The sequence below is a fragment of the Manacus vitellinus genome, unplaced genomic scaffold (assembly GCF_001715985.3).
Source record: "Manacus vitellinus isolate BGI_N305 unplaced genomic scaffold, ASM171598v3 scaffold_8_pilon, whole genome shotgun sequence".
NCBI classification, from domain to species: Eukaryota; Metazoa; Chordata; class Aves; order Passeriformes; family Pipridae; genus Manacus; species Manacus vitellinus.
The window spans coordinates 6,709,298-6,736,743 of NW_021940864.1; positions in this window are offsets into that span (position 1 = coordinate 6,709,298).

A 27,446-nucleotide genomic window follows, 5' to 3' on the forward strand; every position below is an offset into this window, starting at 1 on the left:
TGTCATGGGTGCCACAAGAATGGTTGTCACTAATTGTTGATCTAACTAACCTATAACCTCACTCCCTTTCTTTCACCTCCGCCCTCCTGTCCTCCCTGGCTCTCATGTGCACGCAAACATATGCGTGTGCTCACACACGATTAAACTCTGAGGAAAGAGAATACACATTACTTTTACTTCGCATGTGATTTGAACAACCCAACATCCTCAACAGCCGCCTAAAATGAAGGTGGCAATAATGACAATGGGAAGCTCTATTGACTTAATGCAGTTATCAAAAAGAAGTTGTGAACATTAAACAGGTATCAGGCTGTGATAATGTAGAAGTATATTATGGTCATCAGAGAAATGTCCAATTTTTTTTTTCCATTTTTTAGTCAATTACAAATATTACAATTTCTAAATTATTGCCCTCCTAGTGTGGGGAGAGAGAAAGTCTTCTTCTGGATCATATTACTTCTCACAGTACAACATATCCCTCATATCCCACAGGTGTAAGTCTTGGCTTCAATTTTAGGAAAAACTTTTAGAAGTGGACAGGTTCAGAGTATGCTGTTATGTTTTCTAAGCTTGCAGGGTGTAGACACTGTTTCACAGCTACTTGGGTACTAATGAGCTCAGTGTTAATGTGCTGTTGCGCTGAAGCTGGAGTTGCCAATTAAGAGGCAGATTTTAAAGACAGGATGCAATAAAAGTGTGAGATTAAATGTGTTGCATTGAAATAAGCAGCAGAAAAAATGCATCACTTTGGAGTGTTTAGAAGTCAAGGTCTTCCCCAGAAGTAATCTCATCATCTACAGTACTACAGGGAGAGGTGATATAGACTTATTCCGTCATCTTATGCACAGCAGAGAGTTGCACAAAAATCAGCAAATCTGGTCTGCTAAAAATTATGAGTTGTATACCTACTGTGAACACAAATTTCCAACTCGCCATCTGAAGAGATTGTGATGGGGATTAATTTGATATTTTTCAAGATTTCACTTTTTAATGTGTAAAGAGTGAAATGGTGGTTTGTTGTCCCCTACTTTTATTTGTTCCCTCTCAGTTTTGAGTTCCTAACTATGAGGTAACTTATTACATCACCACAAAATGATCATGATATGCACAGAAAAGTGTAAGGTTAAGAATTTTATTTTTGCAGTTTTAATCCTGGAATCCCTAGAGGGCATGGAGGTTCTCCATTTAACAGCCGTTGTCCTCCTGTTGTGCATCTTGAGCCATGAAATTAAATTCTGTTGAAATATAAGTCTTATATGTCTCACATTACATTTCAGGATTAAATACAATGCAAACAGGGCCAAAAATATGAAATATCTGAGCTTTTAATTTTTTTTGCTGCATCTTCTGAACCAGAAAAAAAATGTTGAACTCTTCATGCCCTCCTGGTACTAATGTATCACAAAGGAGGACATTAATAACTCATGAGTTCACTCAAGAAGAGGTTAGGAAGATGTCTTTTAATAAAACTATGTTTTATGAATAATTAATTAAAACACATAAAGACAGAGTAATTCATAATTCTGTATTTTGAATCTACATATTTTAAAGAAATATGTTGCACACAAGAAGGTGCCTAAGTGATTCAGCACTCCAAGGGATGAAATTTTCACCAGTTACAGCCAGAGAGTTATATTTTGCCTTTCCATGTACTGACAGAATATCTCTGAAGCAGTGAACTTGGACCAAACGCAAGGGTGTGTGCATGGGCACACCTCACCCCCAAATACCCTTTGTGGAAAACTGATGGGGAGTTGCACGTGAGAACATGAGCTCTGGTTTTTGTCTTTTGCCTTCCTGCTCCCACTTGAGATTTTCCTTTATGTTATGTCTGGCACCAGTTTAACATATACCTTACCTTTGTAAAAACAATAACCGATCTTATCTTCCATATTGTGCTAACTTTTAGCAACCAGCATCAAATGGATCAGACACTGTGCTCTTCACAGAATAGGAGGAAAATTACCATATGTTCAGATTATCTCTTGACAGAGAAGTGTTAAATAGGTCTTTCATGATACAAATGCAATGGCCAGTCATACATCCTCAGGCCCTGTGAAGACTGGCCTGTGCTCTTGCTTACTAGATGGAGCAATGACTAGAAACTCTTGGGAATAAAAACAAAACTGTATTTCTGAACTTTCCACCTTTTTAACAATTAAAGAACTAGGGAAAAAGCAATCAAATTTACGAGGCCTGAAAAAAATATTAAATATTATCTACCTCATAAAATGAACTTTTAAACCTGAAGTCATATTTCACCAAGCCTAATATTTAGTTTATCTTTGATCATTATAAATTATCCGCTGTAAAGAGCAGTGGGTTGGGAAAGTAGTTGGCAGCACGTACCATTGGAGTTCATTCTGCTTTATTTATTGAAAAATGCTAGAAAGTAAAACACTAAAGTACTTCACATAAAAATAGTATGAACCCACCAAGATAACTGCTTGTAACTGTCTGTGTAAAATTATGGTCACGGTAACCACCTCTGGCTCCAGAATAAACTTTCCATCTACATAAGAGCCAAATGCATTTGCTTATTCAGATTTTCACTTGAACGATTATTCCCCCCCCTTTTTTTCATATACATGAAGACATTTAAAGGAGAAGGATGGAAAAAGGCATCAAATACCAGTCAGTTTAGGAGATGAAGAATCACAACACAGGAGAACCCAGACAAGTTTCACTGAACAGTTAATTTCTCTTCTTCATTGACACCAGTAGCATGTGAATGCACACATAATTGCACAGGGCAGATTAATTCCTAAGAGAAATTTCATTCCTTACAGAAGATTGTTTTCCATTGCCAAGACCTCAGTCCTCCAATGAAGGGATCATAATAACTAAATATCAGTATGCATTCCTCCTGCATCACGTTTTACACCACCAGGCTTTGCAGTGTTGTCCTGGCTTTCTGGCACTATTCACTGGAGGTAAAATTCTCATTTTTTTAGTATTCAACTACCTTTCAGTATAATATTATTGTTGCTTATAATATTAAATGACTCACAAGTAAGTAGCTACTTATTGTATATCCAGAGCAAAGCTCTTGCATTTTGACCGTCACAATGATTTTCATCCTTGCTAGAAAACACAGTTTGGAAAACTGCAAATTTTTGAATTTCTGGCCATTTTGCTCTAGGAACACAGCCATGCCTTAGGCTGGGGTGCTGTTACCTCCAGACTTCAGCAAATTTCCAGAGTCTGAAGGTGCTGACCCTTGAAGACTGACTTGCAGCAGAGAGCCTGCTTATTCACTCATACATAACAGTGCGCGGGGTGCAATGGGGAAGCTCTGGGAATCTGGGAGCTGCTGCTCTGCCAGGAAAAGGTGGATTCATGAAAGAAGCGGCTTCCATGGCTTATGGCAATTTGGAAAGAGCTGGGTTCTGCTGCTGTCATGGAAGCAAGGTGGCTTTAGGGGTTGATCTTGTTTTCTTGCATCTCACCTTTCTTTCCTGCTCTTGTGAGGCAGCAGCTTCCATCACCTTCAGAAGTACAGCTGTTTTTTCCATCTCACTTCATGCTCTTGCCAGACCTTCCAAGCTATACAGCTGGCAGCAGGTAGCACTGAAGGGTGCCTGAAATCCTTGTTTGAGACAGGACATAGTTCTGGGGAGACACACCTACTCTTGCATCCCACATTTATTTTGGTAACTACTGAGAGAATTATCCTGGGTGGCCTCACATTAGTATTTAGGCTCATTTTATTGGTTTACTTGTCCATTCCCAAAGCTTTGCAGCTGGTCTTCAAATTTTTGGAAATACTATTATAAATATTAGAATTAACTGAGTCTACAGGGCCTTGCAGCATTTTCACTGTAATATGATTTATTTCTGAATCCCTCATCTCTTTGCTTGTTTATTTGGTCATCCCTCACTGAAGGGAACTCCCCAGGATCTGAGAGGACCTATGCATTGATGCTCTGAAGAACCTTTCCAAAATCACTGGAGTTCATCAATTGCAGCTACTTTTGGATTCTTTATGTGAAAACCTTTAAACCAGGCTTCATTTTGAAGTGGATTGGGTGTTTTTGGAGAATACGTGTCCAAGTGTGGTGAGAAGAACAAGCACTTCTGACAGCCATTACATCGGACACATTGAGAAGCTCTTTTCTTGCAAACCTTTGCAAATCTCCAAGCTGACACAGGAGAGTTCTTACCTTAAAGCCTTCCAGGATTTAAGCATAGAATTCTCTATTTGCAAAGAGCTAGGGCAGACATTATTTGGATTTCATTAGAAACTCATCAGACATGCTGGATCTGAAATCACTGCTGCCCATGGCCAGCTGGAAAATACCTGCTTGCTGCAAGGAAACTTCAGCCCACTAATTATCCTAAAAAATTCATGTAGGAACTTTCTTGACCCATTTTTTCCCTGTTCCATTTTTTCCCCTTGAAGACATGGATCAATTACTTTCTTAGAAAAATTTAGCTGATTTCAATGTCATCTTTTGGGAGGTTTAATCATCACAAAAAATACAGCGCTAAGTCATGTAGCATAGCTGCCTCAAATTAGCAATAAATACTGTTCTGAGAGCCTTTATGACATGAAGAAACACATGAATTTTGAAAAAAAATCACCCAAGAGGTAAAAAATTATTCCTCATTTTAAAATCTGAATGAGTCAAACTTTAAGAATATGAAATATTCAGTTTAGCTATATTATTCATTATTTCTCATTTTCGCATGCATCTGCACTTTTGGTTTCCAGCTAGGACAGAAACCAAGGGAAGCCAAAATACCTAGACAGGAACAGATAAAAGCCAAAATTCTGAGACTGGAACAGACAAAGGCCAAACTATTAGCCAGAAACAGGAAGTACTGGACATCTCACAAGACATCCTCCATATTCTGTGATATCTCCAGCCAGGGGTGCTGACTGAATAGGTTCAAATTGTTTGGATAAGCTTTCAGTAATTATGTAAATCTTTAGGTATTTAGCTGAAGCAAATTTGCTGTCTGAGTCTCTCACAATTTACCTGTCACTTGAATAAACGACAATTTCTCAGATATTAAGGCAAACTTGGAGTGGGGAAAAAACCAGCTAAGATATTAAAGAATGGTTTAATAGTAGATGCTTTCTGTGTGCTTTCAAGGGTATCAGGGAAACAGATTCTTCCAAGTAGCAATTAATTCAGTAATCATTGTAGTCGGTTGTATGCTTACTGTTTGGAAGTTCTTTTCTTTAATTTGAAGGCTTTTGAGCAGGAAGAAGAAACAACAGGAATTCAGAGAGGACCAGTTCATGAGACAAGAATAGCCAAAGGCTGATGTGCTTTCTCCTGCTGTTGCTGTCATTCACCTCTGTATATCTGACCAGTGGATAGATCATCACAACACACCATGTATGGCATATACTCACTTAATGTTCTTTATTTGCTGTCTGTACAGAAAGTAATATTGTTTAGAATCAACAAATTGGATCCCTGTCTGGTATGTGATTATTTGGGTGTCTATTACTACGACTACTACTATTACTACATTATATTTAGAAACACCTGTCTTGTAAAGAGAAGCCTTGCTCCATTCCTGCACATTGAGGTCTTCCAGTACTTGAAGGGGGCTTATAAAAAAGAAGGAAAGCAACTTTTTACCCAGGCAGATAGTGATAGGACAAGAGGGACAGTTTTAAACTGAAAGAGGAGACATTTAGATTAGACATTAAGAAGAAATTCTTTACTGTAAAGGTGGTGAGGCACTGGAATAGGTTGCCCAGAGAAGTTGTGGATGCCCGAACTCTGGAAGTGTTCAATGTCAGGTTGGATGGGACTCTAAGCAACATGATCTCATGGGTGGCATCCCTGCCCATAGCAAGGGGGTCAGAACTAGATGATCTTTAAGGTCCATTCCAACCTAGGACTTCTATGATTTTCTGATTCTATGATTATTCTCTAATTCAGATGACACCTCTCCCTTAATATGAAATGAGCATAATGTAAATATTTCTACTGTTGTGAAAATGATCTTAAGAGAAGAAATTACACTGGGAAAACTAAGTTTTAATTGTGTTGAGTTTCTGGTGATCTAAATATATTCAATGCATATGGAGAGAATCATACTTTGAAATTCACTTTTCCAATAGCTCTCCCACCAGAAAATACTGCTTTGTGTTACTGTATTCTGATAGAATACAGGAATGTTACAACCTTTACTTAGCTTACCATCCATCAACGCTTTTTTTTTCCACTCTTTGAAAGTTTTATTGTAATGAAATGTAGTAAATGTCATTATAATGGGCCAATGTTGATAAGATGGCCATTTATTGAAAAAGAGTTTGAAAAACCTCAGCTTCTCCAGTAAATTAAAATCTTTAGATAACATACCACTTAAAATGACAAAAATAAACATACCGCAATCTCTGTAGTAACAATATGATCAGCTTGAGAGCATGTTTGGAACTGAGGTGGGGGTAAGAGGGCAAAGGAAACAGCTGGTGGAGTGGTTTTCCTTAAAAACATTTACACTGTTTCTGCTAGAAAACTAAATTATTTCCTTGGTGTGTCCATGATTCACAAGCAGGAGATGGCAAAGGAACCCTTTGATTTCAGTCAGGTTTGCACCAAATCTTATTTACAGGTTAGTAATTTGTCATGCTGAAGTCTCGTGAGATGAAATGAACACGTTGTGGTTTTGAACTTGGAAAATCTCAGAGTGATTGCAAAGACTTCGTATCAAGACAACCACTACAAATAAGCCATACAAATTGATTACTGAGAAGCAGCAGTTGAAATACTCTGCTTTGTGTAGCCTAGGAGAAGAGGCTGAATAGAAGACTTACTTTGTAAGGGTAGTTTGGAGCCAGGGACAACACAATTAACAATATTTGAATACAGAATAGTCTACCATAAAGAGAATAAGAACTGAAACTTTACATATTGAAAGTGCAAAATAGTGTACTTATAGCGTAGCAACAGAGATGCTTGGTTAAATGTTATGAAAAGGCTTTTCAGTGTGAGGACAGACCAGATAAGTAACAGATTGCTTGTTGACACTCGTAGTTACTGAAGATTTTTGAAAATAGTCCAGACAAAGATTTCTCAGAAATGATGAGCATAGCTGACTGTCTTTTCTGGTGGCACACACATTCTTCTGTAAGAATGCTCTTTGTTCACTGAAATGAGATACAAATCAAGAACAGTCTAACTGTGTTCTGAGTGTTAATTCTCAGATCACAACTATAAAACTTGAATCAAACCAAGAGCTGACAGTTTGATAAGACTGTTGGTGGCCAACTCTCAATTAGGAGCCTGCAGTTAAGCACGCAAGGTAGATCTAGAGTGATCTATTCAGGAGGAATGTCTCTTCCATCACTCTGAAACTGGCTAGTTTCTGGAAGCAAGTTTCTCTTCCATCACTTTCTTAACCTTTCCTTTTAATTCTGAAGGACTGCTTTACCCAAGCAAATGGCCTTTCATAATCCTAGGGACTTCTGGCCTTCATGATGATTTGTGGTGTTGCATTTTCTAGGAGGAAATGCTCATAATATAAAGGAAATATTTCCTTATATAATTTTACATTTGCCTCTTTTCAATCAAGTTCATTACTGGATCAAGTCACCCATGGCTCCCTTTTAGTGTTAAAAGAGAAAGAGTTGAAAAGAAGTCCTAGGTCAGTCTCTAAATTCATGATTCTGTACTTTCCCATTTTATATTTCTTTGACATTTCAGCTGGATTGTTTTATTCTTGTTCATAAGAAGACAAAACCATTTTCACATTTCTGTAGAATAAATGGAAGTCCAGTCAATCTGTCCAGTGAAATGCTTTGAAGTGAGGTATGCGGCTATTCCTGCTGTATACTCATAATTCCTGACCTAGGAAGCCTGCTAGGGTGTCTGTCAGGGGACTGAACCTGCAAACTGTAACAGTATGGCCAAAAGTAGCAAACTAATGAAATTAGTGATGTGATTGATACAGCTAATATAGAAGCCAAGAAAACATTCATCTGAAACCGTGAGGTTATATTGATTTACAAGGGTTTTACAGACCATGATGATACAGAAAATGTAATAGAAATTCACGCTGTAAAATAAAAATGATCTTATTTGCTTTAACATTGAGAAAGTTTTCAATCTGCAGTTCAATGTAGCTATGAATGAAATAATTGATCTGAATTTTAGGATTAAGTCTTCATCAGGTTCCCCTCTACAGCAGTACTTTACGAGACATATGAAACTGGTAAGTTTCAGGGGAAGAGTCTAAATACACATAAATGTAAATTGAATTAAGAAAACACAGTATTGATTTCAGATCCTCAGGCAAGAATATGGAAGTAACTACAGTCTTTGTTTTTTCAAGTTATCAGGACTATCATCTTGTGACTTATAGAAGTCTCTGCCTTGTTGTAAATTTAAAAGACAAATATGTATTTTTGAGATGTGATGGACTCACACCATCTACAAATATATAAATATAATTCACCTTATTGCACATATAGAGTTCAACACTGAACTGGGATTTGAGCATTGAGCTAAATATGGAATCATAACAAAATAGGCACACTTGAGGAAACTTTTCTCCAAATCCAGATGCAGAATTTAGTCAGACCCTTTTGGCCTTTGTATTTATTGAACAAAAACAAACGAGAAAAAAACCCAAAAAACTACCTTTGTTTATTTATTTGTATGAAAAATGTAACGTTACTTTGAAATAACACTATTGCAGTAAAAATTTGATGATAAACTGTATCTCTGTTTCCAGTCAGAAAATATGGTTCCATTTTATTTGTTTTTTACAGTGGCCTCTCATGCTAAGTCTCCATGTGATCATGACATTTCCTCCCCAATGAGAAAGAGACCAGAAATCCAAGCGATCACACAGAGAATTTGTGTGTCTTGGCAGCTGTGATCCCTACGTTAATACATGTTTTGCTCACTCCAAGGTCCAATTTGCTGAGATGTGTGCAATTTGCACTGTGGGCCTGAGCCACACTGGGACTCTTCGAAGAACTCCTAAGTGAATCCTTAATCATGGTGTGTCCACTGGAAAAAAAACAGACTGTGCACCTAGAAAATTCAGTTTCAACTGCCAGATAGCTAACTTCCCACAGCTCTTTCTGCTCCAAAAATCAGCAGTGACTTTGAACATCTGACAGCATTTTAAATAGTACATCTGGAGAAGCAAAAACACCACAAAACATCTGTTTTTGTTGTTGAACAAAAATAAACAGCACAGAGCTGAAAGCTGAGCAGAGAAAAGCTTTTCGGATACAGTTAACATTTTGTTTATTGCACAACCCTGTTCATACGAACCGATCTCGTGCTGGTGGGTGGATCAGAGCGCTGTTGTTACGTGCTGGAAAGGCACGGCTATCGCTGAGGGGGCCGTGCCAGTTCTTAGGGATAAATTCATGGAGAGGCAAGAGCGAGATCTGGGGAGGCACAGCAGTCGTGAGCATTTTGGCACCCACGTGATTGCTGTGCACGATACAGCAAATCCAGGGAAGGCTTGCCTGGACTCATCCGAACTGCAAACCAGAGAAAGGCAGACAAGGGGCACCAGAGGCAGCAGGGTGGCTGCAGGGCTCCTATCCTGGATGGCATATGGTGAAAGATGAAGACAAGAATGGCTCCAGCATCTGGGCGTTCATGTCATATTTTGAACTCTAGAGGAGTATTTCCATCCACTAACCCTTCCACCTCAGCTTCAGTTTCATAAACACACCAATTTTTAAAGGAAAGATGGAAAGATATGCTGTAATATCCCTTGTGACATTTTACTTTGGGTGTAGAAGATTCCCTGGAAATTTTCAGCACAAGTAGCAGTTTCTGGATAGATCCCAACTGACGTCCTACCACACCCAAAAAGACATCCCCAAAACTGTGCTCTTCAGATGCTGATGCTGATCTTGTCACTTATCCTAACTTCAATCAAACAAGAGTCATTACTGGTCTCAAAGTTGTTATTCTAGACTTTAAACATTGTGCTTCAGTTCTGTGTGAAATTCAATATTTCCCAGTTATTCACATAAAGGGTACTTTGGGGATGTAATAAATAAACTGCCTGGACACAATCCTGAGTAATATGTTTTAGAGGACTCTGCTTGAGCAGGGATGTTGGACTAGATGAACTCCAGTGGCCCTTCCAGTCTTAACCATTCTGTTACTCTATGATGATTTTAACTGTGCTGGAAATAACTTCATAGAAATCAACTTGATTTTTCATTCATAATTGCTCTAAAATGTCTTCATTTATAATACAACTGATTGTATTCACCAACTCAGGGCTCTTGTCAGTCCAGAATGAGACTTAATTACATTTGAACTGAAAGGAAGATACTAATTATTTAGTGAGAATTACGTGAAAATAGGAGGTCCATTAATTACTGATACACTCTGCCTTGAAGATGCTGGATTTGTGGATTTCTTTTTCTTTTCTTCTTTGAACAAATCTGAACTAATTGCCTACAGGACCCTAGGAAGCTCGGAAAATACAGTGTTCATTGTAAAACACTGTCAGAAGAACAGATTCCAAAAAAATTGTGCCCTTATTTCATTGGACCATCTAAAAAATGAGTGAAGGTTAGTTTTTTTATAATTTATTTTATATCACTGGAAACAGTCATAGGGTTTACTTCAGTAATCTAATTATAACACTGGACTGGAAGTGTTAGAAGGTGTTTTTGTTTTGGATTCAGAAGAGTTGTTTTAGATTGTATATCTACCACTTATAAAAAATCTAGCTGGACATTTGAAATTTTGAAAATGCTTCTAAAAAATGTTTGTCAATTCTTGTGTGTTTTGTCTCTTTTTCCTTCATTAAAAATTCTTTTTTTTCCTCTCTATTTTCCCAGTGTTTGGTCTGGTATTTGAATTAGATTGTTTCAAAGTACAGCAAAAATTTTGATTTTGAAAGTCATAGGGCATTTTGAAAAGTTTCTGAAAAAGTTTTACACCTCAACTTTTTTTCATATTAGATAATTCATCAAACCTGACTCTTTCAGTTCCAATTTCGGCAACCTGGCAATTATTTTTAGTGAAAAAAATTCCTTTAACATTAGATGTGGTGCAGAAAAATCAGTATTTTTTCACTGAAAATACTGCCGACAATACAGACTGGAAAGGTTGTTTCTTGCAGTGTCCAAGGAAATAGATTGAGAAAAGTGAGAGGTGTGCTTATTGGGAAAAAATGAAGTCAACTAAGAAGAGGCTACAAAGCAATAGACATAAGTCCAATTGTACAACAGATGTCCTTAAATGCTTCAGCTGCTGCTGTGCACAACACCTAAATCACCTGAACGAGAGATACAGAGAGAAATCACAGTGACAACAGTTGAGTACTTGAGCAAAAGTGGAAAATTAACTAAAAAAATAGAGGACTGTCAGGCAAGATAAGAGTACAAAGATCATTGGCATAAAACAGTAGACTAAGACACAGGAAGCATGCAGGAAACCCTGCTTTCACTGTGAGGACAAAGGGTGGCTTGATTTATCTGGATCTTCTCAGCCATTTCTTGCTTTACATTACTGGTAGTATGGATGGCATAAGGCTGCAGCAGTGCAAGTCCAGGCTGTGCAGTGCTTTTCACACGACGCATTTAACATTTTTGTCAAGTTCTCAGGTAGATAAAAGTCACTCTTTAAAAAATACCTCAGCCAGCATTAATGTTACTGTAAGAGCAGAGGCAACTATAGCATGAGGTTAGACCTCTGTGAATACATAATGGCCCCATCTCTCCCTGAAAAAACAACTCTTGCAGAGGGATGAGGTGAGTAGCAGGGCACGCTGATGCCTTACACTGGTGCTTTAACATCTCATAGCTCCCACCAAGCCTTCCTATCCATCCCATGAACACAGCAGTCATCACAACTGGATAACAGAAAATGGAATATTTGTCAGTATTTCACCTTCTTCATTGGACTGCAACCTGGAAGGGCTGGGGCCATGCCTACATTGCATTCACATGCTTCCTACTCTCTAGGAGTGACCTTGCACCAATGGGGAAATAGTAAAAGAGCTGATCATAAATAAACTGAATCCTTTTTTTATTATTATTATCAGTGACTTTGACACAAGGGGTATTTGTCATTAAAGAAAATAGATTAGTTAGAATCTAAACATAATGTTATTCTTTTGATTATTGTCTTGATCGTGTTTAGTTTTCACGTCCAATTACCATAATGGGTCTTCATCTCTGTGCAATGCTGTAGGTCACATTTTTTATGGTTCTACTTAACATTACAGTTGCTTTCAATGGGACTTAAGAGAAGGATATACTCTTCCTGGCTATTCTGATCAGTGGTCTGTTGAACAATGGTCCAAGCTCGTTCCAATGAGGCCTGATGACAGAGCACCTGCTCTGCATGTCAGAGCAGTAACACTGAGTGCTGAGGTTCATTCCCCTGCTAACACACCCTTTGCAATATCAACATTCTCCTATAGCCAGATGAACTGTGCATCCATCTAAGAGTCTGGAAAGATGAACTTAATTGTGAATGTGGGATCAGTGTTACTCAAGGAACCAGGTTGTAGGGTTGGTCTGCAGCTAGCAGAGAGATGTGCAGAGTCAACAAGATATTGTGTTATTTCATTTGTGCAGGTGGCAGCTTTTGAAGCAAAGAGTGTGGTAAAAAAAGAAGTGACTGAGGTGACACAGAACCTGGGAGAATTATGTGTCTAAGTGACTGTGAGATAATTTTTATAGCTTAGTTCAGTCTTGGATGGGTCACAGCTTCTACAAGCTGCTGACTCAGAATAGAAGATGGCTGATCTTTTTCTCCAGCAAAGTAAATAAATAGAGCTTTAGAAATGTAGGGGGAAAAAAGCTCCCTTCTGCTTTCCAGCACTTCTGTGGGGTTCCTGGGGTTATGGGGATGTTAATTCAAATGACTGAGAAAACATGATCCAGTTCACTGATAGGTTTTAAAAACAGAAGTTTTTAATGCAATGGAAACAAAGGCTGACATGAAAGATTCAAAATAGAACAGCTACTTCTTAAATCAGTATAAATTGTCTGTGTGTCATGGCAGTGAACATGTTTCTTTTTTTTTTTTTCTTTCAGGAACTACGTAACCACAGAGTTCCTGTTTACTGTATTTCTTAAGGATAAAGTTTTCTGCGGTAAGAGACACCTAAGACCATTAGGCACGCACACTACAGATCTAAAGAAAGTCTATTTACCAGAGCTTCCAGGAAAAATATTGACAGGGCAGTAAAAATACTTTCCTTGATTACTCAGGCTCATATTTTAAACCTAAAATTACAGGAACTTTTCTCTTTTACCAATTTATTTTTAGCATCTTTATTTTTTTCTTTTCTTTTTCTTCTTTTTTTTTTTTTGCTTACCTTCTAAAGCATGGCAAGTTTCCACTGATTTTGCAAACCAGGGTCAAATTTGGTAAATGCTTCTAATATTCCTCATCCCTTTTTTCAATATTTTTACTAAGTTAGTAGGAAATGATCAATAGAAGGTAAATTTACCTTTCTTCAGTAACTGGCAGATGAAGCTACAGCGTATTTCAAAGAATAGGGCCTCTCCTTCAATCTATTTTTTAATAACATACCGGTAGTGATATCTATGTAATGAAACTAAGCTGTCTACATATTTATGTAGTGCATATTACAGCAAAATCTGAACACCAAGCAAACTTTGATGAATTATCCTGGAAACTCTTTGGGAAGAAAAATATTTCCTTTTTTGAGCTATCGAGGTGCACAGATAAGTGAAAATGAATGTCAAGCTATTTGCATTTTATGGACACAGGATCCTTCACTCTTAGATACGTGGGGAATTCCAAACTTCTGGAAGTGCTTTTTGCCACAGAAGCAGGCAAACACATCTGGCACACAAGTACAGATATTGAAGGTCAGCATCTTAGGTGTGGTTCTGCTCAGCCCAAACACTGTAGAGTTTAAGGGCCCTGTCCCATAAGAGGGAAAATTGGGCTGATTTCTTCAGGCAGTTGGATGGTCATCGAGCCTTCAGATTTGGCTCTCAGGCAAGCAGTTTTCCTGCTTTCTTTATGATACAATTGAAAACTATGGAAAGCTGAAGCGATATAGTCATCTAAAAGAGATGAAAATATTTCCTAGCTTGTGACAGGGAGCAGAAAAGTATATACATCTCAGGGTAAACTGGAGCAGTTTTTGAAGGAGAAAAACTCTCTGTCAAAATGATCAGGGATTGTATCAGCTTTGGCTCTATCCTCTAAGCACACTCTGCAAGTCTTCCCAATGGAGCTATCTGGAGTTGAACCTCCAGGTTGCATCTGTCCCTTTCTGATCCCGGGAAAATGGCCTACATACTCTTTTCATCAGATAAAGTTTTGGCTTCTTGTTCAGAATGGAAACTCTTCAAGGATGATTTCCTTCATTAAGACCCCAGAAATAAAGATAACACAGCAAAGAAACTGCCATCAATTTCAGATGCTCCTCCTATTTCTAGACACCAAGTTTGTCAGCAACTAGTGTTGTTCCTGCTGAAACTCTTGCTATACGTCCATAGTGAATATTTGTCTTCAAATCAGCCCCTTTTCAATATTTCAGAATATAACAGATTACATAACTGTTGTGTGTTCTTACAAGGGAAAGAACACATCTGGACATCAACTTAGAGATGAGCAGGAGAGCAAGGAAACAAAAAGGAGAAAGAGTTTTATCTCTTAATCAAAGCTCAGAGACAAATCACAGGAAAACAGCATATACAGGAGGAATTAGCTTGTTTTGGAAGGGTTTTTTTCTTATTTTAGTTCAAGGATGTGTATATTTGCTATGGTTATCCCGAAGTTGCATTGCAGAGGTAACTCATAATGCCTCTTAAGTCTCTTGTTCACTTACTATGAAACACAGGTGAGCCCTTCTGTCTTTTACCAGAGGTATTTCTTCCAGCACATATATGAACATATACATATATATATATATACTCACATTACCTGTGGTATAGTGGGAATCATACTGTATGTTTTGTGGACTGTTGAAAGAGGTTCTTCTTTTGCGTGGTTGCCTGTGACTGTGCCTGTGGATTGGACAAATCAAGCTGTGTTTTGGGGAAAATGTAAGCAATTAATTTGCTGTGTGCCTGTAAGTGTGAACAGATCTAAGAATAACAAGAGAAAATGCAGAACCCTACTAAAGCTACTAGGTGAGATGGTAGCTGAAGCCCTTTTGGTAAATGTACTGAAGATGATTTGTCTCAAAAGCAGAAGGGAGCTATTAGAAGAGTAGCTGTTTTACACACAATATTAACCATTAGGGAAAAACAGACAAAGATTAGAAGAGAAATGTGATTTGAGTGAAAGTGTTTTTTAAGTGTTTGAGTTTCATATTCTGAGAATGGTGAGTAAGAAAAGAACAACAAACAAAGGGATATGAAGCTGCAGAAGAGATAGCAATTGCTTAAAATGATTGTTCTAAAGAGACACTTGCAAACTACACCAGTGCCCAAAATGGGAAAAAAAAGAAGGAGCAATGAATAAAGCTGAAAGGACTAAACCAGACCATCCTTTCCCGTCTGAAGTCTTCCCTCAGAAAGAGTAAATTTAGAGACATGAAACAGTTCATTTTAAGAAGAAGGATTGCACAGGCAACTGAGAGATCTCCCACTTAATTTTAAAGACATTTGACTCTGCAAGTGCCCATGATCATTCTGTGAGACCATGATAAAGTTATTACTGGTTTTCAGGTAGGAGGGAATTCAATTATCTCTTCCCAGATAGGTCTTTTTTTTGGATAGAGGAGGAAGAAATGATCATAGATAGTCGTACAGTTCCTGGAGTATCTTGGAGTCAAGACAAACACAGACATGTGGTGCCGGGAAAGTCAGTCATGGGCTGAGCTGTGGATGAATACAATTAGATACAAGGTCTCATCTCAGAAAAATGTTAACAGAAGGTGGCCATAATGGAAAACAAATGGTATCCCTGAAAGAAAAATAACTCTTCCTGAAGCCCGCTGGGAATTCTGAGTTCATACACAGGCACGCTTCGCTTATCCAGAGTTCATATGATACCTTCAGATCCAGAAGTTCTGGGTCTTTCTCGCACATCTGGTGAAGAAACAAATGTTTTATTTTTCCTGATTCTGTTGAGAAAATGTCACCAAAAATAAAGAGCATAGCATCTCCGTTCTTGAAACAGAAAATTTTCCTTGGTATCAATCCTATTCTGATTCTGACTGACTGATAATTTCATATAGAAGCTGGAAAATAGCAGAAACATTAAGAAAATATTTCTGCAATGAGCACAGTGTGTTTCACACCTAAAGATTCAATGTTCAAGAGCGGAGGGATAGGAATATGTCTTCTCACCAAAGGTATATGAACCTGACAGTGTTCACCCATTTTCAGCTAACAGGTTGGATTAGGTCTGACTAAGATAATACTACACCTTCAAGACCTCTGCTCTTGCAAAATCTTTCCAGACCAGTCTTGCCACTGGACTGACACACACCCTAAAGATACTCAAGCAAATAGGTTTGACTGTCTAGTGTAGACTCTGTAATTTAACTGCTATTTAAAACCAAATAGACTTGAGTTCTTCCCAGAAGATTTTATGATGGGTGTCAAAAACTGTCCAAACAAGAAGGTCAGACTTCAGCATGTTAAAGAAAAGTGGTTTTACATAAACCCAGTACACTTTTTTTAATTAGAACATCAGCTATATTCTAATCCAGGTAGTCACAGAGTATGGCCTTCCACTCCTTACTACATCATCCATATTTAAGCATTTTAGGAAGCAGTGTTGTCTTTCCTCTCTATTAGAGCATGTCTCCTTACTATTGCTATGACTATCAAGGAGTATAATGGATATGGTGATCAGGAGGTAGAGATGTATGTCTGCATTTAAATAGATTCAGACAAAAAAAGTAGAAGTAAAATACATTACTGTTTATCTGAAAATGGCATCAAAAATTTTTTCCTGGGTGAAAATTATGACTTGCAAAAGTCGTGCTTTTAATTCTTCATGTGCTTAATATAGTCTGTAATTTTAGAAATATAATTTGAGATATTCTGGCCATGCAAACTAGCTCAACACTGGGATCATAAGGAGGTGGGGGAACCGTATTTTATTAGTGGTTTAAAATTCTTTTCTTTCACCTCAACCTGGAAGTATGAGCCCATCAGCACTTTTGTTACTTAAAAAAAAAAAAAAAGAGCCATGACAAGTGCATTTTCCTCAAGTGCTCATTTAAAAGATGGCATAAAATGACTAAAGGGGAAATTTTACCCCAGCTGGAGAATTCTCACTGATTGAACAAGATTTACTTCTAAGACACTTCCTTCAGCAAGGTAACAAGACAAAACTGAAATGGTGATGAAGGCAAAAACTGAGATCTTGAATTCCCGCCCAGAGTCATGAAAGTGAAGGTCTCCCACTTCATCTATGCCAATTAGTTATGGGATAAAATCATATTCACTTTTCTTGATTAGAACATGCCTACTAATTATTATCTACTGAAATTATACTTGATGTCCTGTGCTATTACCCTATTTTGAACATATGTCTTTAAGGAATCTGAAGCATCCTATATATATCATCTCTTCCCATCTTCTTTGAATCTGGAAGTTCTCACCACAGTATTATAGCCAAAGTGGACAATATTTCATTTTAGATAAATGATGTGTTTCAGATTCTTATCTTACTGCTTGTCAGACAAAAAATGGAAGATTTGGAAAGCAATCTTTCCCAGGCTTCCCACCTGACCTGCTCCTAGTTCAGAAGATTCAGGAAAGAAAAAGTCTTAAAATCATGGCATTTTTATGTAGAGGAAAGTGATTTGAGATCACAATATGAAGTTTTAATGTCTTTTCTGGGTCCCAGTCGACTGGAGCCAGTAGCTGAAGCACCTGGTCTCTTAAGCACAGACCATATGCAAGGAAAAGGTCTGAAATTTGTAAAAGCTGAACATGTCTTGTGTAATGAAGTTCTTCTGCTGTATTTTTTTTAAATTACCGAGTGCATCATACACAGTCTAAGCACATGATGATATGATCTGAAATGCAGGTTTTAGTGGCATCATTTGGGATGACTGTATTATAAGTGGTGAAAACATGAGAGAATTATATACATCAACCCAAATGAGTGCCAATAAATATTTTATGTCTCTTCTGTCTCTCATCATGCATTTGTGTTGCATAGCTGGATGCACATATTGAAGTAAAATTTTTAAGTCAGTGCAGACCCTTTTTTTGGATCAGTTTTGAACAGATTTTGATTTTGATTAATTTTTTGAAAAATATTAGGTTTATCTAAAACAGACAACAGAGAGGATTGTTCCCTAGCATTTTACCATCATTGGTCCCTTGAATGTACATGGACTGAAACAAAAGTCTTTTGTAGGATAACATCTGATCATGTAAATAAAGATCCAGATGTATGTAGGGAGTTCCAAAAGGGAGAGGAGTAGAAGAGAACAAAAGCAGAGCAAATGAGGTTGTTAGGAGGTTCTCTTACCTTTTGAACATCTGAATTTGAAATTTAAGAATCTTTTTATTTCTTTCTTCTGTATGAAATAATACCATACTTTCATTCATATGGTTTGTGCCATATGTGCATATAAAAAAGATAAATCCTTATATTTCAGCAGAAGTGCATGATATATATTCATGTGTAAGTAACATTAGAAGGAGTTTCCCCAGAGCCTGCTTTTTATCCACTAAGTCTGGTTTCTCCCTGGCTTTGCCTCCCTGTTTGTGGGTTATCTGAAGATTTATTTTCAAAAGTGAACTCATATGGTGAATGCAAATGGAGCATTATATCTGCTTTGAAAGGCATATACTTCTCTTGATAACGTTGTATATCATGATATGCTGTTCTTAGCTAAAATATTGCTTCACTTCAGCCTAAAAAAGGGCTAAAATATAAATACAACTAAGTAATGTAGTGAAGAATAGTTCTGATGAAAACATATTTTTGTTGGCTATTAAAGCAATAACTTAATATCATTAGGAATTTTTCTGCAGTAGTATACTGAATAAGTTTTATCCTCAAAGTATTTGTCATAATAAAAAGTATCTTATTGTTTGCTGGTGGTGCATGTGGGGATTCACTTTCTAGTCCTAAGGATGTCACTACCTGTGTGTATGTTTATTAGCGACAGGTGTACGAGGCAAAAATGAGCTGTCACACGACCTTCACTGTGTTTTGCAAACGTATCAGAGATGGATATAAATCAAAATGCAGCTCTGAGCAACTCCTTCAACAGAAATTCAAGTTCATGGTAAAACCCCTTTGTACCAGTGAAGTTGCTTCTTGTTTCCCATTCCTTAGATCTCGTATGTTGTCTTTTAACTCATCTGCAAGGTATCTGATATCCTGCAGTCCCATACAATAGACTTATGCTAACCTTTGTTGCACGTACTTGCTCTATACCACCTGGGTGTATTTGGTTCCCAAAAGCCATTAAAAGGTGTGGGAATTCTCTATAGAGAACTGTAGCAGTAGATTTTGAGGTAGATTCCATGTCATGGCAGTGGGGGACCACACACCCAGCTGCATGGGCTATGGGACTGCTAAAAAGTAGCATTTTTAGAACAGTACCCTGACATTTCTGGAGTACTTGTTCAACGTTTCTCTCATGGTTTAAACGTGCTTTGAGATACACTAACATGCACACAAATTGGGGTAAGGCATTGGTGCAGAAAAAAGTGACAGGCAACTTAAACGAGAACCTCTAAACACCCGGGGTAGTTTAGAGTATCAGAATGACTTTGTATAAAAATGGGCTCTGTCATGATAAAATCAGAGAAATATTGTGAGTTCTACAATTTCTATTAATGCCATCAAATTAAGGCATAAGTTTTTCTTTCAAAGAAGGATTTTTAACACATGGTGTTACTACTACTATTCTTAGCACTTTTCTGACTTAGAGAGTCAGTGTGTGTAGGGATACTCCAGATAGTACCTAATAGCTTTTTTTGAATAAATTACTTGCTTTTACTTCCAATTCAGAATTAAGCTGCTCTGCTCATATGAGTAGAGCAAAAATAAAGACTGGAATTATCTAATATAGTCTTGGATGGTATTTTAATGGAAAATAAAGGATTGGAATAATATATTTTATACAGTAGAGTGACAAATGACTTGAGCATCGCCTTGAAAGCCTCAAGGGCTTGTAGTTGAACACTAATTATGATGAATAAACAAGAAAGTTTAGAAAATAAATTAAGAGAATAGCAGAACTAGCAATAGAAATCTAAAATGATGAGGACTGTTATTGAAAATTGTATTTTACTCTGAACATAATTTTAAGCTGCTTCAGTTGTACACACAAAATCCTTGTTAAGTCCTATGAACCAGCAATTACAAGTGAAAAAAATACTATGTAAAAGTTCACAAAGCTTTTTCTGGTTAATTTTCTTGAGACAAGGCTTGATGTGGGCTTATTATATGAGAATCCAAAATCAAAAAAGATTAAGTCCTTATAATCACTGTATGATTTTCTGTTTATTTCATTGATACCAATTTTATACTAGAGTCATTTGTTATGAAAATTATATGACAAAAACCTACAGGAATGAGATCTGCACTGAGACAAACACTTTTTTAAGTCAAATCTATGAAAACATAAGGTATAACTATCAGTGCAATTTTAGAGGCAAATAATTTTCTGTATGAGAAAAAAAGGGCCCCATCCCAAATAATGGCATTTAGTAATGCAAAATGAACTCTGTCAAAACAGATAAAAATGCAAATTGCTTAAGTGTATTAGAGAACTGTCTTCTCTTTCATTTTAAATTAATAAAATAACCTGAACAGATGTAACCACACCTGCTTTATCTAGAGATCAAGAGGAAAATTTGGGGATCAGAGCTATAAAACCTCGCAGCTATCAGATTCCTCATTTCCTGCATTTGCTACCTTTCCATTGGAGGCAAAACACAGAATGGGAGGGTGGTAGGGTTTCACAAATCTGTTTTCATTTTGTCTAGGCTTTTAAACACTGATTTCAAGATATTCTAGTTCATGGTCCTGATCCAAATCCTGCTGAGCATAGTGGGAGAATTCCCACTGATCTCAGTAGGCTTTGAATTTAACTTTACCTACAAAATTTCTAAAAACTAAATAACAAAGTTTGGCCTCTCTGAAGTGCACATCTGACATGTACTCTGTGCACCTTTCTTGTAAATCTTAAACAGCAGATGTGCAGGGGACATCTGCACAGCAGAACAAGAAAAAGGTTGTGCCAGGGAGAGAGAAACATAAGAAGCTGATACCCTTTCTTTCAACTTGGAAACTGGATCTGGCTCTTGGATCTGCAGATTTTCCAGGTGTCTTTCCTTAACAGTGCACTGATTACACGCATAGTGCTCCTAAGACTTGTTGGAAAGAGGGTGCATCCCAGAACTCCATCCCTGATGTCTGTACAACTAAACTGTGTTTTTCTGAGCCATCATTAAAAAAAAAAAAAAAAGTTGTTCATGGGACAGTGGGGTGAGAAGAACCTTGTAGAAGGTGGGCTTTTAAGAAGATTCATAAAAATACAAGTTTATCAATCCAGAAAAAATGAAATGGACTTATGCAAGTCAGGTAAGGCTCTAGCACAGTGTGCCAAACAGTGAAAGAAAACAACGTGAGTCCCACACACATGCTCTGATTGTCATGTTGGCTTTTCTTCCCAGAACGCTACAGATTTTCCAAGGGAGGTTTGGGGTGGGGCAGGGACAGACTGAAGGGCACCAGGTAAAGGTTTATTGGAGACACATAGAAAAACCCATGTTGGTTTTTCAGTTTTCTGCATAGATTGAGACTCTAAAGTGCAGTGTAGAAAAAAAAAATCTGATTATCAGATGTAATATTCACACAAGACTTTTGCAGTTTGTTCTGATCTTTGGGTGTACACAGGGTTTCAGTGTTCCTTAATAAATTACCTCTTCTTGTACCAATTAACCCCTTTCCATGAGGGTTCAGTGTTTACTTGGGACTGTGCCAGTGCTAACAGCTATGGCTTAACATTCTTTTTAATGGTTTGCAATTACTACTGAGAGCGAAGGCTGAATAAAATATTAACAGTTAAGCATCTTTTACACTCCTTTGAACATTAGATTGTGTGTATAAGTGACTTTTCATTCTTACAAACTTGTTATTTGCTTAGAATTCCACTGGACCCATGAAAATGCTGCAGTTAAGTGGTTTCTGTTGATTTATGACCTTCCCTCAAAGTCTGATGGAAGTCACCCCATGCAAAATATTAAATATATTTTGCTCTTTAAATTGCTCCATCCTAATGCCAGAAGAATAAGGATTTCCACATTTTAAAGAGGTAAAGGAACTTCGATAATAACTTTTACAGTACATTTGATTTTTACCCCTGGTCTGCTACCGCTTTGAGAAAATTGCCCAGAGAACCATTACTGTTGTTGTAGAATCAATGCCATGACTGTTGATTACATACAAAGAATAAGAGAGCAGGAAGGTTACAGACCCAGCTGCCACCTTGTATCTCAACTTCAAAGCATTTTCCCATCTTGAGAATAAAATGAAGGGAAACTGGGGATGTAGGTATGCCACCTATGCCCAGATTTGTATGGATTGTCCCTATAGGCAAACAGTGGTTTACTTGGGTTTCTGGTCGAAGAACAGATCCAAACAAGCACCCTATCCCCATTTGTCTCTCCCATTAGCCCCATCAAGTGTTCTATATTTTAAGGAAAAACAGATTTACTTCATCACTTTATGTTCTGTGGTCCATTAAGACAAGTGATAGACAAATTTTTAAAATCTTGGAAATGATTCTAGATAAGCCTTCAAATATTTGCAGCTTACATAAATCATTAAAACATCTGGGATCTACAAAATTTTCAATAAATCTCAAGCAATGTGGATTTCTCATGAGTTTCTTTCCATGTCCAGCTTCCGTTAGGTCCAGCAACATTTGAAATGAATCTCCCTCTCAGTATTTTGGCACCCCTACATTTATTCCTGGCTAGATGTTAGAAATGTACAATACTGGAATTTGAAAAAATAAGGACATAACTATAAGCTTCTGAACCCTGAAAGAATTTCACTAGTGGATTATTTTCTAGTCTTCTTCTAAATTTTAGTGTCTTCAGTTTTCTGGAAGAGGTTAACAAGGACACTCCATATCGATTCCCTTGTTTTTCTTTTTTATTTTATTCGTTTGGTTATTTTCCCCTCACAAGGCACATTATACTTCTCTATTCTCTTGTCCTATCTCCTTCCATTATTTTAAATTCTTCTGGAACAATCCTTTCTTTTCACAGGTAGCACTGAAACTTGAAAATGTGAATAATTTAAAGGAAGAAGCCATGTGAAAGCAAAGGACAGCTCAACATGGGTGAATTAAAATTTCTGAATAGTCTCATTTTCAGTGAGTCTGAAATATCTGCTGGATATATATTTTAGATTAGTATGGAAGAAGCATTACTGCATGAAGCTTGCAGATATTCCTGGCACTAAGGTGCAAACTGCAATAAAGTTGCAGTAGGATCTGGGGATTCCAGCATTGTAGACAATAATTGCATCTTTCTCTCAGAAGTTTCAGGAACCTTTTCAGCTAAATCACTTGTTGCACTTTTTATGAGCAAAGTTCTCAGAGTCTGAGGGAAAAAAATTATAATGTTAACACTTTTTTTGGCTACAAGTATTTTTAATAGAATAAGTAGGTTGTCCTTTAAAGCAAATTCTTTGAAGAAAATAACATGAAAGACAAAATCTCCAAAGTAAGGAATTTTGTTTGTCTACAGAAGGTACATCTAATATTTTCCAAAGATCTTTATATATTGCCAGTACCATTTTAAGGTTAGAATTCTTAAAAGCATATAATCTGTTCTTCATATCTGAACAGATATCTACCCATCTTCATACTCCCAGAAGTGAAAGGAGCTCCTTAGTGTCACTAATGGTCTAAGCATGTGATTAAGCATGGGACTAAGTCCTTTGCAGAGTTGCCTAAATGAGACCATGTGATAGATGATATATTTGTTTATAGTTAAGTTAGATATTTGCCTCCTTTTCACCTTAGAAAAATGGTAGTATATTGCTATCAGCGAGTTTACTTGCAGCAACAGGGGCTCACAATGAACAGGATTTGATTTGTTTCCTAACAATCTTCATGGCTGAAACCGTCATTGCCAGAAGCTTGTTCAGGAAGGAAATGATTGTGGACGTCTCAGTAAAGTTATCTCTCCAACTATAGGTTAAGATAACAATTTGGGAAGCCTTGTTCTCTCTCACTCGTCCTCCTGCCCCTGTGACAACCTGCGTCAAAGTTTGTGAGCTGCCTGGCCTCTTCCCTGAATCAGTTTAGCTCACGGTTCACTCACTTTTGTTTGTGCTTTTTGTTGTTGTTAGTTTGTTTGATTTTTTTTTGTTGTTGGTTTGTTTTCACCTTTTGGTGATGTTTCTGGGGGTTTTTTTGTTTGCTTTTTAGTTACTTTGCCAGTTCTTAGTGAGTTGAATCAGTTCAGGAGTTGTCCCAACAAGGTAGCAGGAGACCATGGGCTGGAGCAGGAGGTAGTGCTGGGGAACCACCATCTCTTTGAGACAGCAGTGACAGATGAACTTGACTGTATCATAAAACAGTACTTTAAGGTGCTTTTTCATCTATATTTTACATGTATGACCCTGCACACAGGTTGTCCATTCAGTCCAATGAGTATATTTGATGACTGAAAAGGGAATTTGGAAAAGCTATGGGATAAGCATATGGTGATCTAAACCTGTCCAACAGGAGAGCCCAAACATACTGGTTTTGAAATATAATCTTTGTCCCAAGTTTAAGTTTCTCAAGGAATGTGTCTGCTTACTTGAGATTCAAGGTTGAGAAAACTATCTCCATTCTTCCAAAGCACTCAGCAGGCTCAGTTTTCTTGTTTTGGAGGTCCCTTCTCTTCTATACAGTTGTGAGGCTTGAGAGCAAGAGTCCCCCACTCTGTGCTGCCTCTGTGAGACTCCATTACGCTGCTTTGCGTGGGTACAGCTCCCTGTGGTGCTCTCTGCACAGAAAGTCAGGTTCAATGAACCAGAAACTCAGGATTAAAAACAAAAACAAATGTCAGGGAAACCTAAGTCTGAATTTGGTACATCTCCAGATAAAATTATCGTACAATTAAGAAAAGCCTCAGCCCAGTACACATGCTTAATTTTATACACTAAGCCTATTCACCACGTAAAGCTGAACAAATGCATAAGTGTTGTCAGAACTGAGGTCCGTCACACTGGTAGTAGATATGCATGTTGTTTCCACAAGCCACAGCAGCAAATGCATAATTTAATAAAAAAGACTTTTGTTCGTGTCTATTAAAAGAAACCTATAAATCCTCCAAATGGTACATTTAGGATTTGGTCCAAAAGTTACTTAAGCCGATGGAAAAGCTGTTATTGATTTTAATAGGTATTTATTATATTTGGCTATTCCTTCAGCTGTCACTCTTTCCCTCTCTGTCATCTCAGCTGAGTCCCAGTCCTGTCTCCTGCATCGTACCAATATGTGGACAGCATATGTGGTTTAAATGAGAGATTTGTTCATTAGTTAATATTTGAACCATGCCAAGCACGTCCCAATCCTAATTGGATGCTAAGATGATGGTAATAGATGACATAATTACAGTAATAATAAAATACTGTGTTCAGCCATCCAATACACTATTTTATTCCACAAACAACAAAGAAAAGAATCTAACATGCACACAATAGGGAAATACGTGTCTAAGTAAAAACACTAGTGCAAATAAACTCTCCCTTTTTATTGTAACCTGCTCTGTTGATGAGAGTAAATGCAAGTGCTAAACTTATTTAGTTTGTGTTCATTTATTATTTCTTTATGCTTGGAAAGAGCTATTTGGGTAAATCATTTTTCTGAATGGTTCTCCTAGTTTCAAGAGACCACGTAATCACAAACAGGGGACTATAAGGACTTGACAAGGCATATTAGTGTTTATCTTTTGTTTTTTCAGGTATTAGCCCTGCTTTTATAAATTAAAATCAAAGCTCACAAAACAGCTTATGAAACTTTAGCTGATGTTTACTGTTTTTTCCCCTGTGTGGTGGTTGAGGCTCATAAACAAAGCAATTTGACAGATATTTTTATTTTTTGGTCACATTGAGTATGGGCTTCAGATGACAAGAGAGTTTGGGGTTTAGTTCAGCAGTTCTTAGCTATATTTAAGCGAGGGCATGTATTTAAGTCCCTTTAAATTAACTGATTTTCTTAAGGGTTTGTACCAAGCAGATCTAGATAACCTCTCCTGGAGCTATCAGCTTCAAATTCATGTCAGTGAGTAGCTTCTAGGAGGTTGTGACTGTGCCTTGCCCTTCAGCGACCATTCCATTCTGCTCCAGAGCAACACTCCAAAACAACCTGCATGTTGACCAGGAAATTTCCTTGCCTATTTGTACAAATAAGACACTGAGGACAGGACTTAGGCTTAACTCAGCTTTTCTCTGAAGCTTTGGTGCCAAAGGGGGATTCACTGTGTCATTCTCTGAAAGGAATGGTGTTGTTTGCCCTTCCTGAGGCAAAGCAAAGCCTAGCTTTGCTCTTAAAATAACATCCAGGGGCCACAGTATTCCCAAGAATGTGGGAGACCTGGACTTAGCTCCCACCTTTGTCTGAAGTTACTGCAGTCAGCATCTATCAGCACCTTGAGGCCACTGGGCTCCCCTTTCCTGTGAGACTGGGAAGATCCTCCTGTATCTGTCTCGCTGTGGTACTCAGCAAGGAAGAGACACCTAGGTGCCAATTCCTGCTTCATAGCTTGTTCTGCATATAGCAGCCAGTGGATAAAATATCATCAAAACCCCCTTGGGAATTGTGGTTTCTCTCCTACCACTGGGAGTGGCATTACTGGTAGCTCAATGTTTGCCTCTTTGGACTGATGTCGGAGGAATTTCAAAAAAATTAACGTGCTAGTGAAGCTTAAAGATCTCTACAGAGAAGTGGCAACTGAGCAGGGGTTTTCAGGATCAAAGTTTTGGATTACCATCTAATGGAAGCTTTAGCCACTTCTCTTTCAGTCCTGCTCAATTGGATCTTTCAGCTGCCATTACCATAAAGATGAACTGAAGATAATAATTCTCACATAGGATTGAAACCTATATGGCCCAGGAATGTCAAGAGAAGACAACAAACATTTTGTATGTGAGGTAATGAATTAAAGTAGCTGAAGAGAGAAAGAAAATAAAAGTATTAGGGTTTCTCCCTCATCCTGAATTTGGCAGGTTGGGCTTACTTTGTGATGCAAGACAGATTTTTTTGTCTGAAATAAATTTGCTGAAAAGTCTGCTGTAATCCACAAAATGGTTCTAAAGTATAAAGGAGGTACTCCCAGAGAGCTCAGAAAAAAACTAGGGAAAAAAAGAGGCGATGTTGATATTTTAATGAGCATTTTTTTCTTCATTCAGAGAATATCTGCTGCGTACCACTACTTTTCTGAGAGCACAGAGCAATTATTTTCATCTGATCACTAGTTTTCTCACAGTCAGGATGAAAAAGAAATAATACACACACACACAAACACACACACACACGTGCACCACGTACAGAGCCTC